We start from the raw sequence: 15639 nt of genomic DNA, 5'->3' as shown, positions 1-15639 counted from the left end.
CTCTCTCTCTCTATATATATATATATATATATATATATATATATATATATATATATATATATATATATATATATATATATATATATATATATCTTCTCCACCTTATGAATGAAGAACATACGTGTCCCAGGATAATGTTGCAGGATCCAATCTGGGTCGGTCACCGGGACCAGAAGAAGTTTAGTCTTCCGAGCTTTTGGAGTCTTGCTGGAGCCCATCCTGAGGTAAACTCCCTCCCACCAATGAAATTCCGGTGAGAGAGAAGTTTCCTGAAAATGGGCTCCAGCACGAGTCCGAAACCTCAGCAGACTAAACTTCTTCTGGTCCCGGTGATTGGATCCTTCTCCGTGTTGTTTTTAGAACTGTGTTGAACATCAATTTTTAACCCCTTCAGTTGGCCAGAGATGATGTCAAATTGATGCTCAGCACATCTGGAGATGAGGATAAACAGAGTGGAATCATTAGTATATTCATGTATGCACCTGACAGGAAGACAGTCTCTATATTGTACAGGGAAATGTGTTATGAAGATGCAATCCAACATCTCGGGTTCCTTCTGAAAGAATCACTAAAATGTGCCATTTGTAATTTGTTGTTGTTGCACCTGCTGCTGCTGTGCAGTTGTTCAGGCACTTCTGATTTTTTGTGACACAATAGACCACATTTTGTCAATTATTGCTTATTTAGATTCTTTAAATCTCTTGCTTGTGCAATCAGTATTCATATCTAGTTGTGTGCTCTTCTCTGGGACTCTTTTTTATATTACTTCCTAAACTGGGGTCTTTTCCATTAACTCTTGCTTATATTTTATTTTATAATTTTATTTTATTTTTTGCATTATATACATTTTTTTAAAAAAGCTTTAGTATCATCGTTAGTGCTTCTAGTGACCAGCCTGGTTTACTTCACCTACTATTGAATTGTTGGATCTTCTTGCAGTCATAGGTATTGTCAAAAATTTTCTCCACTGCTACGATTCAAAGGTATCGCTTTTTCTTCATTCAGCCTTTCTGATGGTCCAGCTTTCACAGTTCTATGTTTCCACTAAAAAAAATAATAGCACTGACAATACATTAATTATTGTACTGTCAGCATGATGTCTCTGCACTACACAGGTAGTGCTTGACTTTCAACCATTCTTTAGTGATTGTTCAAAGTTACAATGGCACTGGAAAAAGTGATTTATGGCAGGAGTCCCTAACTTTTTGGGCACCAGGGACCGGTTCTGTGGGGAAAAGTTTTTCCGTGGACCAGAGAGTGTGTGGATTTATGTGCTGCCTGCATCCCACGGGTGGGGCTTTGCTTGTTTGTGCGGACCGGTTGCTGGCATGCCACGGCCCAGTATCGGTCCATGGACCGGGGGTTGGAGTCCCCTAATTTATGGTTATTTTTTACTTATGACTGTTGCAGCATCCCCATGATGGTGTTGGTACTTACCTTTAAAGCCCTACATGGCCTAGGCCCGGGATATTTGCAGGACTGTCTGCTGCCGGGAACGACTTCCCATCGCCCAGTGCGCTCACACAGGGAGGGCCTCCTCAGGGTGCCATCGGCTAGAAAATGTCGGCTGGCGACCCCCAGGGGGAGGGCCTTCTCTGTGGGAGCGCCAGCCCTGTGGAACCAACTCCCCCTTGAGCTCCGGATGGCCCCGGATCTCCGGTCCTTTCGCCCCGGCCTTAAAACATTCCTTTTCCATCAGGCTGACCTGGACTGACGATAGGGATTTTTAAAATGTTTTTAAATTTTAATTTATTAATTTTAATTATTTTATTGTGGCTGTTAGTTTGATTCTTTTTAACTTTTGCATTGCTGTATTTTTATTGTTGTTAGCCGCCCTGAGTCCTTCGGGAGACAGGGCGGCATATAAGTCCCAAAAATAAAATAAATAAATAAATAAATAATAATGATCAAAATTCAAACGCTTGGCAACCGAGTCATATTTATAATGGTTGCAGTGTCCGGGGATTATGTGATCAATCTTCTGACAAGCAAATTAGTGGGGAAGCCAGATTCACTTAACAACAATGTCACTAATTTAACAACTGCATTCATAACTGTGGCAAGAAAGGTTGTAAAATGGGGCTAAACTCACTTAACAACTGTTGCTTAGCTACAGAAATGTTGGCCTAAATTATGATCAGACGCTAAGGGCTACCAATAATGATTAAATCTAGGAAGATGAAGATAAATGTACTACTCCAGCTTCTTTTTAACTATTTGGATTAGATTGGTATTGCTTGCTAACATAATTTTAGGTTTTAAATACTCAGCTGCAGACTAGCCATTTTATTCTCATATTCAGTGCTTTTTTTGTAAAAGAAAAAGGTGCCGGAACTCACACATGTCCTACAACTTGACTTGCCTAACCTACAAGGTTCCACCCAAAAAAGGAACTCCGTTCTGAGCGTTCTATGAGAAAAAAAGCCCTGCTCATATTCAACGAGACAGTGTCTTAAGCCTTCCTTTCTTCCAGCCATCAAATTGTATAATCAGCATATCTGAGTTGTTGATATTTCTTCTAGCAGTTTTAATCCCAAATTTTATGTATTTTATCCAATCCCAAAAGACTCTAGGCTAAGTGGGTCCAACTTGCCACCCACGGGCCACATGCAGCCCTAAACTGCTAGTAATGTGGCCCCAGAACTTTTAACATTACTGTGATTTATATATATTAACTGCACTATTTACAGTATTTTACATGCGATCCAAGACAATTCCTCTATTCTCAATGTGGCCCAGGCAAGCGAAAAGGTTGGATACCCATGCACTACTAGGCGGATAACAATTTCATCATAAAAGAAAAAGAAGAAAAATAAATAACACAAGCAATACCAAAAAAAGTCAAAAGATAAAAAACAAACAGAAAACTACCAAAAATATATTTGTCTTTCCATCACCTCTGACTTATTAGAGGTTTTGCATTGCATAATTTACTAAATCAACCCTTCCCCTGAAAAACTTAAAGAGTGAAATTAATGGGTTTTTTGCTGATGTTTGAAAATTAATGTACAATTAAAACAAACCAAGTAGTTAAAAGGAATAGATATACCTAACTGTAGCTGCATTATTACTACCGTAGTATCTGATTCGGATACACAGACAGGTATGACGTTAGCTTAATTTGCATTAGTACAAATGTAGTCTGTTCTTAAGCAGTATGTATAAATATTTGAATAATATGTAAATTGCTCTGAGTGGGAATTCCTAATGTCTAACACATTTTTATCTTGCATAGTTTTCAACAAAGGTTTATAAAACAAATAGTACTTCTGCTTAATGTTTCTCTGCCACCTTATGGTACATTCCCTCCCCTGATGATCTGTTCTTGTTGATTTACCAGAAAACAACACAGTTGTTAAGCAACTCAGTGTGGCCCCCAGGGGGAGGGCGTTCTCTGTGGGTGCACCGGATTTATGGAACCATCTTCCGGTTGAGCTCCGGATGGCGCCTGATCTCCGCTCCTTCCGGCGCGATCTTAAAACCCATCTTTTTAAACAAGCTGGCCTGGCCTGATGGGATGGGGTGGGATTTTTATAAACGACTATAATTTTAAATTTGTATTAATTTTATGGGCATTGTTTAATTATGTTTTAATAATTTTAATTTTTGTATCTAGTTTTTATGTATTGCCCTGTTCACCGCCCTGAGTCCCCTGGGAGAAGGGCGGTATATAAATTAAATTAATAATAATAATAATAATAATAATAATAATAATAATAATAATAATAATAATAATAATTACGTTAATCATGTGGCTGTGAATCTGCCTTCCCCAATTGACTTTCCTTGGTTTCACTAAGCTCATAGCCACAATGTAGTCTTATGGACATAAAGTACAGTAGTCCTCGACTTACAACAGTTCATTTAGTGACCAGTGTTACAACGGCACTGAAAAAAGGGACTTATCATCATTTTTTACACTTACGACCTTTGCAGCATCCCTGCGGTCATGTGATCAAAATTCAAGCGCTTGTCAACTGGCTCATATTTATGACGGGTGCAGTGTCCCGGGGTCATGTGATCCCCTTTTGCGATCTTCTGAGAAGCAAAGTCAATGGGGAAGCCCGATTCATTTAACAACTGTATTACCAACTTAACAACTGCAGTGATTCACTTAAGAACTGTGGCAAGAAAGGTCGTAAAATGGAGCAAAATTCACCTAACAAATGTCTCACTTACCAACAGAAATTTTGGCCTCAATTGTGGTTGTAAGTAGAGGACTATCTACTCTCTATTGCCAAGCTTCATTTCTTAGTCACTTTTGGAAACTGCTTATTCATTGCTTTTCAACTATTAAGAATCTTTCAACTGATAAATTTTATAACATGCACTGGTTGAGTTTCCTTTAATCCTTAGTGTTTTTTTTTTAAAAAAAATACATTTATGGACAAAAAATACATCTTCTTTTGGGATAAACACCAAAAAGATTAGAATATTGATTATGGAAATTTACATTTGGACTAAGGGTCCAGATGGACTGAAATAAGATAATGAAATTAATCATAAGATTCTTTTATGTGGGAACATGTTCTTGCTTTAAACTATTAAAATAATGGTTAAATGAGAATTTGAACATCAGACAATACCAGGAGCTAAAAGGAACTAAAGACTACAATTGGAGGAAAAGAGAACTTAAATTTGACCTACCAACACAAAATGGAGAAAAATATTTTAACACAGGACATATTGCAAAATATTGGTGAGCAAAGGACCCAGAAATTAATCTTAAAAAATCTCTGTTATTATTGATAAACTGTTTTTAAAATACATTCTTGAAGAGGTACAAGTTTTACTGGGCAAGACTGAGATTGATCTGAAAGTGGGTTTAAAAGTGGATTTAAGAGGAATGATATGGAAAAAGATGTTACGGTGGATATACAAATGAAACCAGATGATTCTTTATTGATTAAAAGAAGTCATTTTTTCTCTCTGACCAACCCACTCAGTCCAACCCACTCCACAAGTTGGTTGTTGTGGAGGAATAGAGGGGCAGGATTATAAAGACTTAAACAAACCAACCAACCAATAAATAAATATACAAATGGCAAATCAAAAGATTTTGTTCTATATTGGATATAAAAAAGAGATCCGTTAAAAGTTCTGAAGGATTTAAGTTCTAGGACATTATCTGAAGGGATTAAAGATCAACATTGTTAAAAGTAAAAGGAAGGAATATGATGTGAATTCATTTGATTAAGGTTAAAATAGCTATGTTATTATTTCTAGTAATCCTTGATGGACTTTTGCTGACTGAATAACAATGACACGGTTTTAAGGATCTGTTTATAGTAAGAGATGAGTTATGAGTTTGTTGTGTTTTAAAAGAAGGTGATAAGGTGCTAAAATTGTTTATACTTGTTGTGATGAAGCGGTGATTAATTCTATATTTTCTTTCTTTCTTTCTTTCTTTCTTTCTTTCTTTCTTTCTTTCTTTCTTTCTTTCTTTCTCTTTCTTTCCTTCCTTCCTTCCTTCCTTCCTTTCTTTCTTTCTTTCTTTCTTTCTTTCTTTCTTTCTTTCTTTCTTTCTTTCTTTCTTTCTTTCTTTCTTTCTTTCTTATACTTTATGCAAAGGAACAATACTTCTCCTTGCTTATCTTCTAATTTTTTTTTGTCTGTCATGATTGGATGAACAAATGTGATTACCATATTCCTAGATTCCTTCATCCTTGTGAACCTAAGATTATGAGCTGTAAATACTTGGCATTCCTAGTAAGCAATTAAAGCTCAGGAAATAATTAACGTCTTCCCCCCACCAATTATTCTTATTAATATTCTTTGCTTTTTTTTAACCACCTCTGACCCTCAATTGCTCCTTCAGCTGCAGTCCTTTAAATAGTAAACACCAAAGTTCTGATGTCTGTTAATGTCTTTTAGGATTTTTAAAATACTAAAGGCATTTTCTAAACTAAGAGCATGCCACAACATGCAGTGCGACACAGTCATTCAAATAACATGAATAATGTTCTCACATCAGGTCATGACATGAAATGATGCAAAAGTACCTAATTGGCATCATTTGCACAATTATCTCGTGCCACATGTGTCAACTTTAGCATCCTGGTGGTTTGTGAAGACGTTTATGCCCTGCAGTCTTTCCTTCTCCAAGTTAAATGTACTCAATGCCTCCAACTTTTCCTCGTAAGTTTTTCCTTAAATATTTCTTACTGTAATTTCTCTGTGTTCGTCCTAAAATGCAGAGTCCAGACCTGAAAATAATATTCTGGGTGTGATCTGATGAAGACAGAACAGAGAGAATTAATTACGTATGGATACTTTTGCTAGCATTTTAGCATTTAGATCAGGAAGAAATACGTCACTTTCTACTTTCATTTTCTCTTTTCTTTATTCTCTCCAATCTGTTTTCATTTTGTGAACTAGCTGAATTGGCAATTTAACCAATTCATTTGTCCCATTGAAATCAGTGAGGATACTTTAACTAGGCATACACCTATACAAAGGGGTATGTACCTTACTGGATGGGGAAGCCTTTCCGATCTCATAACCTAGTAATTTCAAAGCTTAATTAAAGCAAAATAATAATAATAATAATAATAATAATAATAATAATAATAATAATAATAATAATAATAATAATAATAATGTTGAAAGGGACCTTGGAGGTCTTCTAGTCCAACCCCCTACTCAGGCAGGAAATCCTATACTATTTCAGACAAATGGTGTTCAGTCTCTTAAAAACTTCCAGTGTTGGAGCATTCACAGCTTCTGGAGGCAGGTTGTTCCACTGATTAATTGTTCTAACTGTCAGGAAGTTTCTCCTTAGTTCCAGGTTGCTTCTCTCCTTGACTAGTTTCCATCCGTTGCTTCTTGTCCTGCCCTCAGGTGCTTTGGAGAATAGCTTCAACAGGTCCAGAATAAAGGGGCACGTGCATGATGTGTATGTCCACATGAGCCTCTGATTCCCAAGGTGCACTGGTTGCCTGTTTGTTTCTAGGTGCTTTTAAGATGCTGGTGATCTATATACTACTAAAACTCTCATGTCTGTAACCTTTAATTGGACAAAATGGTACATTATGGGACAAAAACATTTTGAGGTCAGGTATCTCAAATGGGCTAACTTACAGAATGTGTCCAAAATCAGGGGCCTCTGACTCTTGTAGAACTGAAATTTGACAAATGTTATGAAGCTTTTTATGACATAAAAATTATCATAAAGCATTGTATGACTTAATACAAAATGTCATAGAACATTTCCTATGGTCAGCTCCTGATGTTGGACTGTGTTCTACAGATCAACGTTGGTTCTGTTCAACACAGATACCTCGCTGATTATCTCCCTGAATTGTTAAGAACCTTTCTGGTACATTAGAAGCTCTGTCATTGCTGAAGGCATTAAGGAATCTGATAAGGGAATATCTCTGAAACCATAACCCAAGGGATGGTGAGCTGTCTAGTCACCTATAAAGCCCTAAATGGCATACAGCCAGGTTATTTGAGGGACCATTTACTTCTCAAGGTTTCTGTCTGGCTAATATCCCTATTTATTGGGATATAGGGACATGGTGGCTCAGTGGGTTAGGACGCTGAGCTTGTCGATCAGAAGGTCGGCGGTTTGGCGGGTCGAGCGCCTGTTACTCGTCCCAGCTTCTGCCAACCTAGCAGTTCGAAAGCACGTAAAAATGCAAGTAGAAAAATAGGGACCACTACGGTGGGAAGGTAACGGCGTTCCGTGCGCCTCTGGCGTCTAGTCATGCCGGCCACATGACCACGGAGACGTCCTCGGACAAGCGCTGGCTCTTCGGCTTTGAAACAGAGATGAGCACTGGCCCCTAAAGTTGGAAACGACTAGCACGCATGTGTGGGGGAACCTTTACATATTTATTGGATAGGATCGTGCTTTCTCTCATGGTGCTGCCCTTTGGAATGAGATCTTCCCTAAAATCCACGTGGCTTCCATGCTGCTGGTATTGTGTGAAGCCTGCCTGTTCTCCCTACTTGTTGTCCAACCCTCTCTTGGGGTTGACATGGATAAAGCCTCCTTTCAGATGTGGGGTCTTTTTTGGGGAGTAACGTGATCCTATCCTATTATCTTTTGTAATTTTTATGGTACCAATAAAAGATCATTTTTGTAGCTTGGTGTCCTTGGTATTCTCTGGCATCGATTGTTTTCCTGCAGACCTTTCGGTGCCCAACGAGATAACACCATCAGGGCTAGAAGGAAATGCAGTTTATATACTAGTGGCTTGCCCTGTTAGTGTTGATGGGAGTGTTATTGTTGGTTCCTTAATTAGATGTTGTTTACTGTTGTGGGTCTAAGCTGGCACTTTTTATGGTTTATTACAGATAGTCCTCCACCACAATTGAGCCCAAAATTTCTGTTGCTTAGCGAGAAAGTTGTTAATTGAATTTTGCCCCATTTTACGACCTTCCTTGCCACACTTGTTAAGTGAATCATTGCAGTTGTTAACTTAGTAATACAGTTGTTAAGTGAATCTGGCTTCCCCATTGACTTTGCTTGTCAGAAGGTCGCAAAAGGTAATCACATGTCCCCGGGACACTGCAACCGTCATAAATATGAGTCAGTTGCCAATCATCTGAATTTTAATCATAAGACTACGGGGATGCTGCAATGGTCATAAGTGTGAAAAACAGTGCAGTTGTAACTTTGAATGGTCACTAAATGAACTTTTGTAAGTCTAGGACTACCTGTATATTGTGAGCCACCCAGAGCTGATTTGCAATCAGGCAGTGCCTAAATTGAATTGTATGAAATAAAAATATTTTCCTAAATCTGGTACCAATTTATAGCTATGTCTTTACATGTGAGAACAAATTGAGGAGAGAATATGGGAAAATCTATGCACAACTGTGTGAAGCAGGTGGAAGAAAGACCATCAGTTGAACTGTCCTGCTGCTTGGTGATACAGTAGGCTAAAAATGAGGCTGAAATGAGATACCAGAATGGGATAGAGTTTAAAAAAACAAGATTATGAGGATAACAAAGGATTAGCAGATCAGAAGTAGAACTTGATGTATTCTTTCAACAGCAGAACTCAATCTGTAACACTGTATGTGCTTAGCTTGAAGCAAGAGGGATTGAACTCAGTAGAACAATAATTCTGTGAAGAGATGCACAGGATTGTATTGTCAGAGATCACAAAGATATGAGTTGTTGGTAGAAGATGTTGACTTTCACCAATTACCTGGACTATTCTGGAAGTGGATATGCATTCTAATTTCCTTGTCTGTGGGGATCTTTACCTTTCTAGCCTGGGCACACCTGGGCATCACGTGTTTCTCAACCTCAGCCACTTTTAAGATGCATGGATTTCAACTCCCAGAATTCCCAGTCAGCCTGCTGGCTGGGGAATTCTGGGAGTTGAAGTCCATGCATCTTAAATTTGCTAAGATGAGAAACACTGCCGTAGATCATGATTCATCGAGGCTGGGAATTAGACCAGACTTTTCTAGACTGACAACCCTCCTTGTGAGATTTCAACTCTCAGAATGCTTTGCAATGGTCAGGCTGGCAGCTGAATTTTGAGATGTTTGTGTACTTGAATAATACTCAATTCAGTAAGTTGAATAAGTTAAGCAAGTTGAATAAATCTCTGTCTCTGGTCCATCAGTATCCTTTCACCAACTTTTGGGAATAGTCCTGCATTGCTCCCCAAAGTTTGCTCCCCTAAATCTAAAATGTCTTCAGAAAACTATGGTTAAATAAATCATGGTTTAGTACAAAGTGTGATCGCAGCAAAGACCCCCCCTATAAATTGTGTTGAATTATAAAAGACTCACATCAAGGACAAAATGTGTGGGTTCTAAAGTCAAGTCTGATAAATGTCAGGATACGGAACTAAGCCATCCATTACGCTGTCACTTTCTGAAATTCAGACAGAGAAACGCTACTTCTATAATTAAAAAGTATGCTAGGAAGAGATAAGAATCGAACTGGAAAAGTGACATTTGCAGAAACCGCCCAAAAGAAAGAAACATTCAAAGATACTTCAGCCAAACAACTCTGCACGTGCTTAGTTATCACAGGATGTTGGCTGATGGAGGAGACGAGATTCCACGTGAGCTAGAATGCATACAGGAAGTGTGACCAGCAGCATATTTCTCTATACAGTCTTCTTTGTGCTAATTTAGGGGAATGTGGTCAAGGAGCATTGGCAGGTCCTGAGAAACTGGCTAGTTCATTGTGCCTGATCCCTTCTGCAAGCCTTGGGACTTCTTGCATGGCTTATTGCAGGGGTGGGCAGCTATGGCTCCTTTATGATCTGTGGACTTCAACTCCCAGACCTCAAGCCAAAGGGTGGCCTTGCTTTAGAGGCTTCAGGCTCAATCTTTCCCCTTTGCCTTTCCAACATTGAGTGGAATCAACCATAGAAAAGCAGGATGACCACACCACTATGCTCCCTATTCCTAATCCAAGTACACCATTCAGAGGGCTACCATGATAGATGCTATCAAAAGCTGCTGAGAAATCAAGGAAGACCAGGGCATTTGTATGACCTCCATCCAGGCTGCACCAGGGGTCATCAACAAGTGCAAACAATGTTGTCTCAATACTATCTTCCAATCTGAACTATGACTGAAAAAGGTCTTGATATCCATTTCCTCCAGGACCCTCTGAATCCATAGCCCAATAACCTAATCAAAAATCTCTTAAAAATGAAGTTAGAAACTGGACAAATTTTTTCCCCGAACTATTGAGTCCAGCAATGGCTTCTTGAAGAAACTGTACTACTGCCACTTCAAGGCAGGCAAAACTATCTCTTCCCTTAAGGATGATGACACCACCACAAGGACAGAACCACAGATCATCTCCCAGGTAGACTTCACTAACTAGGAGGGCATGGATCTCAAATACGTGATCAGATTTTAGGATTTGCCCAGTCAGAGTCCAATTCCAAGGAGATCAGAGTGACCTTATCCATCAAGTATTTGGAATATTCTTCATAGTAGCCCTGTAGATCAGGACTTTTCAACCAGTGGTACGGGTACCACCTGTGGTATATTGGCACCTGGCAGGTGGTATGTGACCATCCTAGAAAAGTGGTAGCGGGGGAGGGGAAGGAGCTGAACCGGTGGCAGCACCGCACAAGCCTGAGCGAGAGACGGCTGGAGCTGCAGGGCTGTCAGGGCTCAGCGGAAGCGCCAGGATCAGCGCCAGGCTCCAGCTGGAGCTCGGCACTGATCCTGGCACTTTTGCTGAGCCCAGAAGAAGCGCCGATCAGCTGGAATGTTTCAGCATCTCCAGGGTCTTGTGATTTACATTCAGATGCTTGGCAACTGATTCATATTTATGACGGTCACAGTGTCCCAGGGTCATGTGAAGTGACCAAAACCTGCTGCAACCACCCAGAAGACAGGGGGGGGGGAATAAATACCAAACACCTTCCCCACCCCACCCCGGCTGCCAATACTCAACAGAAATGCTCACAACAAGGAAAACCTCGGACAGGAGGAAGAGCGCCGACTGGTGGGCAGGCAGATGTCTTGCTTGGCTGTGGCTTGGGGGGCACTTTTTTAAGTGCCATTGTAACTTCGAATGGTCACTAAGCAAACTGTTGTAAGTCGAGGACTACCTGTACATCACTTTTTTCCTTTTTTGGGGGTGGGGTATCATCAAGTTTTTGACACCTTGCTAGGCGACTGGTGGTCCTCGGATGTTGCCATATCCTAAAAGTGGTACAATGGGTGAAAAGGTTGAAAAGCCCTGCTGTAGATGATGTTGTGCCTCAGCCTTCCTCAGGAAAGATAAGTGACTGGATGACTATCTCCAAATGGAACAACAATGGAAAAATAACTACATTTTGCCATTGTTATCACTGCAGTGTCTTCCCTAATATGGGCTCTTGCTCACATTTGCTCAGAGTCATTGTCTTTCATATTAGGGCTATGATTCACAGAAATAATTGGAAGCTATAATCTTAACACATCTGGAGCCCAGCAGATCAAAAAAAGACTACTTTGAACTTTCCATAAACAGCATGTTTGCTTTTTTTCATCTCTTGGAGGAATATCGATCTGGCCATAATTAACTTCTGCTGCTTTGGGGAAGTTTGGGGTATTTTGCGTTAAAGATCAGTTGAAAGTCTCTGCATTTGTACAGAAATGTATCACCGTCTTACAAAAGATTCAACTCGCTCCTGGTTCTAATAAATGAAAGTGAGCTGATTTTTCAGCAGGGGTGAAGTTTGATTCAGGAAAGGAAATTCAAATCTCTCTCAGTGCTCCGGCTATTTTGTTTTGCTACCTCGCCCCTAATACGAAAAAAAAACACAAAACAATCGAAGATAACTCTACTAGCCCAGCCAGATACGTGGATGGGCGAAGAATCAAAAATATTTAAGAAGCAGATGGACTTTTTTTTTGCGGCAACAATGGCCCATTTTTTTAAGAAGGGTTTAGCCACCAGGTGGCGCCAGAGGCTGTGGCTTCTTCTCCCAACCTCAAGGAGACATCAAACCCATTCCAGCTCACCAGTCAAAAATGTCTCTTGTCAACTTCCTAGATCTCTGTTTTTCTAAAGCTTTGAGACCACTCCTTTCCCAGAGTTAAGGTCAGGAATTCTGGCGCTCATCACCTCTTCTGTGAGACTCCCTCCCACTTTGTGTAGGGCTTACCCTCCCCCAAGCCAAGCCCCCAGGAAGGTGGAGTGATAGATCCTCAGGACTGAAATTCAATAGCTTTCCTTTTACTCTTTCTCTCCTCTCTCAACCTCTAAAGCTGCAGAGGAAAAGCCAGAAGAACTGAGGGAGAGAAAACCATGATTAGGAAGATTAATCACAGGGGATTGAAGACTGCAATGCCTTAAGAGCTAGGAAGCTGAACAACCTCCTAGAGGCAAAAGGGGGGGATTGGAGGGAAATGGGTAGGTGGAGAAGAGAAGGCTAGATAAGAGGACTAGAGTGGGACTAGAGAAAGAGAGTGGTAACAGAAGTGGGGAGCAGCCAGAAGGAGTGCTGAGAGAGGTGACTGGCACAAATAAAAGGGGAGTATAGTCCCCCCAATACTGATGCCCAAGAGCTACAGCTGTGGAAAGCAAGGAAGACAGAAAATTTCCTGGGACCAGTAAGTTGCCAAGGAGGGTGGTCCAACTTTCTTCCCTCAATCTACCTAGAGATTGGGCCACCACCCAGAAGCCAGGTAAGATCAATGATTCATCCCTTTCCTCTTAATATTGCCCTTTTTATTCGCAGGTTCCCAGGTGGGGTGGGTGGGTGACCCTACTAGAGGCAGCAGTTGCGTTCCAACCACGCTTTGCAAGCAAACCGTGCAAGATTGCAAACAAAAGTGGCATTTTCCTGCAACGGGATGGAGGGACAAGGAGAAAAGTGGGCATCAGGCACAGCATTTGGGATGCTGTGTGAGAGAGGTTTGAAGAACGGATATTCGCAGATGAAGGGATAAAAAATGTTATAAGGGGCCATAGTATGGAAAATCTACTGCTTTTTATGTGCATTGCAGATGATTGTTCACTGTGGTCACCAGCTTGAGTTTGACAGATGTTTGGAAAAAGTGGCTCAGATTTTGTCCTCGGAACCTACCGGTAGTATTCTTGCTCCTCTGTAAATGTTGTGTGCTTAGAGAGATAATGTTTTGAGTTCAAGAGCAACTTTATCTTCTTGCCTAGTGGTAGCAGTGGCTCTGCAGCATGCTGATCAGCCACGATTAACTGAATCATGGCTTACTGCATTAGTCCAACATGTAGGGTTCATGTTATGCCCAGAATTGCAAATGAACCACAGGCCGGGTGTGCAAAATACTAAAATGTAGTTGGCTAAATTGTAGCTCAGGGGGCCCCTACAAAGATAAGTCCCTGTTAGTTGATAAGTGCATTCCAGAAAGGAAAGGCCCATAGATACACAGGTAATCCTCGACTTAAGACCACAACTGAGTCCCAAAATTCCTGTCGCTACGTGAGACCTTTCTTAAATTGAGTTTTGCCCCATTTTACAACCTGTCTTGTCACAGTTGTTAAGTGAATCACTGAAGTTAAGTTAGTAACACGGCTGTTTCTGAGAGGAGTCAGTTGCCAAGCATCTGAATTTTGATCATGTGACTATGGGATGCCGCAACTGTCGCTAAGTATGAAAAATGGTCACAAGTCCCTTTTTTCAGTGCTGCTGTAACTTTGGTCACTAAATGAACCATTGTAAGTCGAGGACTACCTGTACGGGGGACGGGGCAGTGACACCATCACTCAAATGACACACAGTGAAGCACGTGATGTCACTATGGCTTGCACCACAGGGCTATGGGAAGCATTGGAGATATGGTTAAAGTCCTTATTTGCACTGCCAGAGGCCTCTTCCTGCCTCAGTGGGTGGAGATTGGGATAGGACGTGGAGCCCTGCTGGGACCAACACCCTTAATGAGGCTTAACCTTAGGGCCAAAGCATAGGAATCCAAGCCCGGAGGAGATTTCAAATGGCCAGAAAGTAACCTAAGGGGTGGAGAGCAGCTAACATGACTTCATTTATTTAAAATGCGTTTATTCAACGCCTGTTCATTCTTCCTATTAGGAGAGATGGTTTATTCCCAAGAGCTTCATACCTAGATTAGACTATTGAAAGCGGCCTCCGGGATTTAAAACAGACACAAAGCCCCTCCAGTTAGCAACAACGTTGATCTCATACTGAAGCTTAACAATAACGACTATGCGTATTCCGACAGTTTTAACCTAGCGTGCTGCATGATACTGTCTAGCCTGTGTGTGTGTGTGTGTGTATGTGTGGGTGTCCTGCGATGCTATGCTACAAAAATAAAATAAAAAATAAAAATGGATTGATTACATCCAGAATAAATATGGGACTAAAAAGTTTCATTTAGCATTGGAATAAGTATTGATGGGATATTTATATTGCTTGTAGTCATTTTATAAGAGCTAAAGCACGATAGACCTAATAGTTTATTGTTGTTAGCATATGGTAGTTTATGATTGTTTTTTTACTTTTATACCTTGTATTTAGCTCTGGGAAGTCGGGGAGGGGGGAAGGGGAGGGTTGGGTTGGGTTGGGAAAGGGGGGAGGGGGTGGGGAGGGTTTGTTAAAGATAAAATGTATTGAAAAACTTTTCAATAAAAAAAAATAAAAAAAAATAAAAAATCAATTTATTCGGTTACCTTCACTCCGGAGGACAAATAGACGGCAGGAAAGAGTCCGTGTATGTCTGTGAGCTGCCCTCTTATCGGTTCCCCGAATTTCTGCAATCCAGACCCCATAGCCCTATCTGAGTGAACCATGGTTAGTTAATCCTGGGTAATTACATTCTATCCACCTGGGCAGAGTTTCCAAAGTCAGCACCTGCTTGGCTGTGGCTTAGTTTACAGCCTGGCCCCGCGTTCCCAAACTCTTCTGCGCCCGATTGCCAGTTCTATGATTTTAAAGGGTTGCTGTGCTCCTGTGTATTTTCACTGCACATCACTACCAGCCAGGAGAGGTTAGTGCAGGTAGTCCTCGACTTACGACCACTACTGGGTACAAAAATTATTGCTGCTAAGCGAAACATTCGTTAAGTGAATTCTGCCCCATTTTATGACTGTTCTTGCCATTGTTGTTAACTGAGTCATTGCGATGGATAAGTTAGTACCACGGTTGCTAAGTGAATCTGGATTCCCCATTGACTTTGCTTGCCAGAAGGTCATAAAAGCTGATCACGTGACCCCAGGAC

Source organism: Vipera ursinii (assembly GCF_947247035.1).
Source record: "Vipera ursinii genome assembly, chromosome: Z".
NCBI lineage: Eukaryota > Metazoa > Chordata > Lepidosauria > Squamata > Viperidae > Vipera > Vipera ursinii.
Note: the sequence above shows the minus strand (reverse complement) of the source record.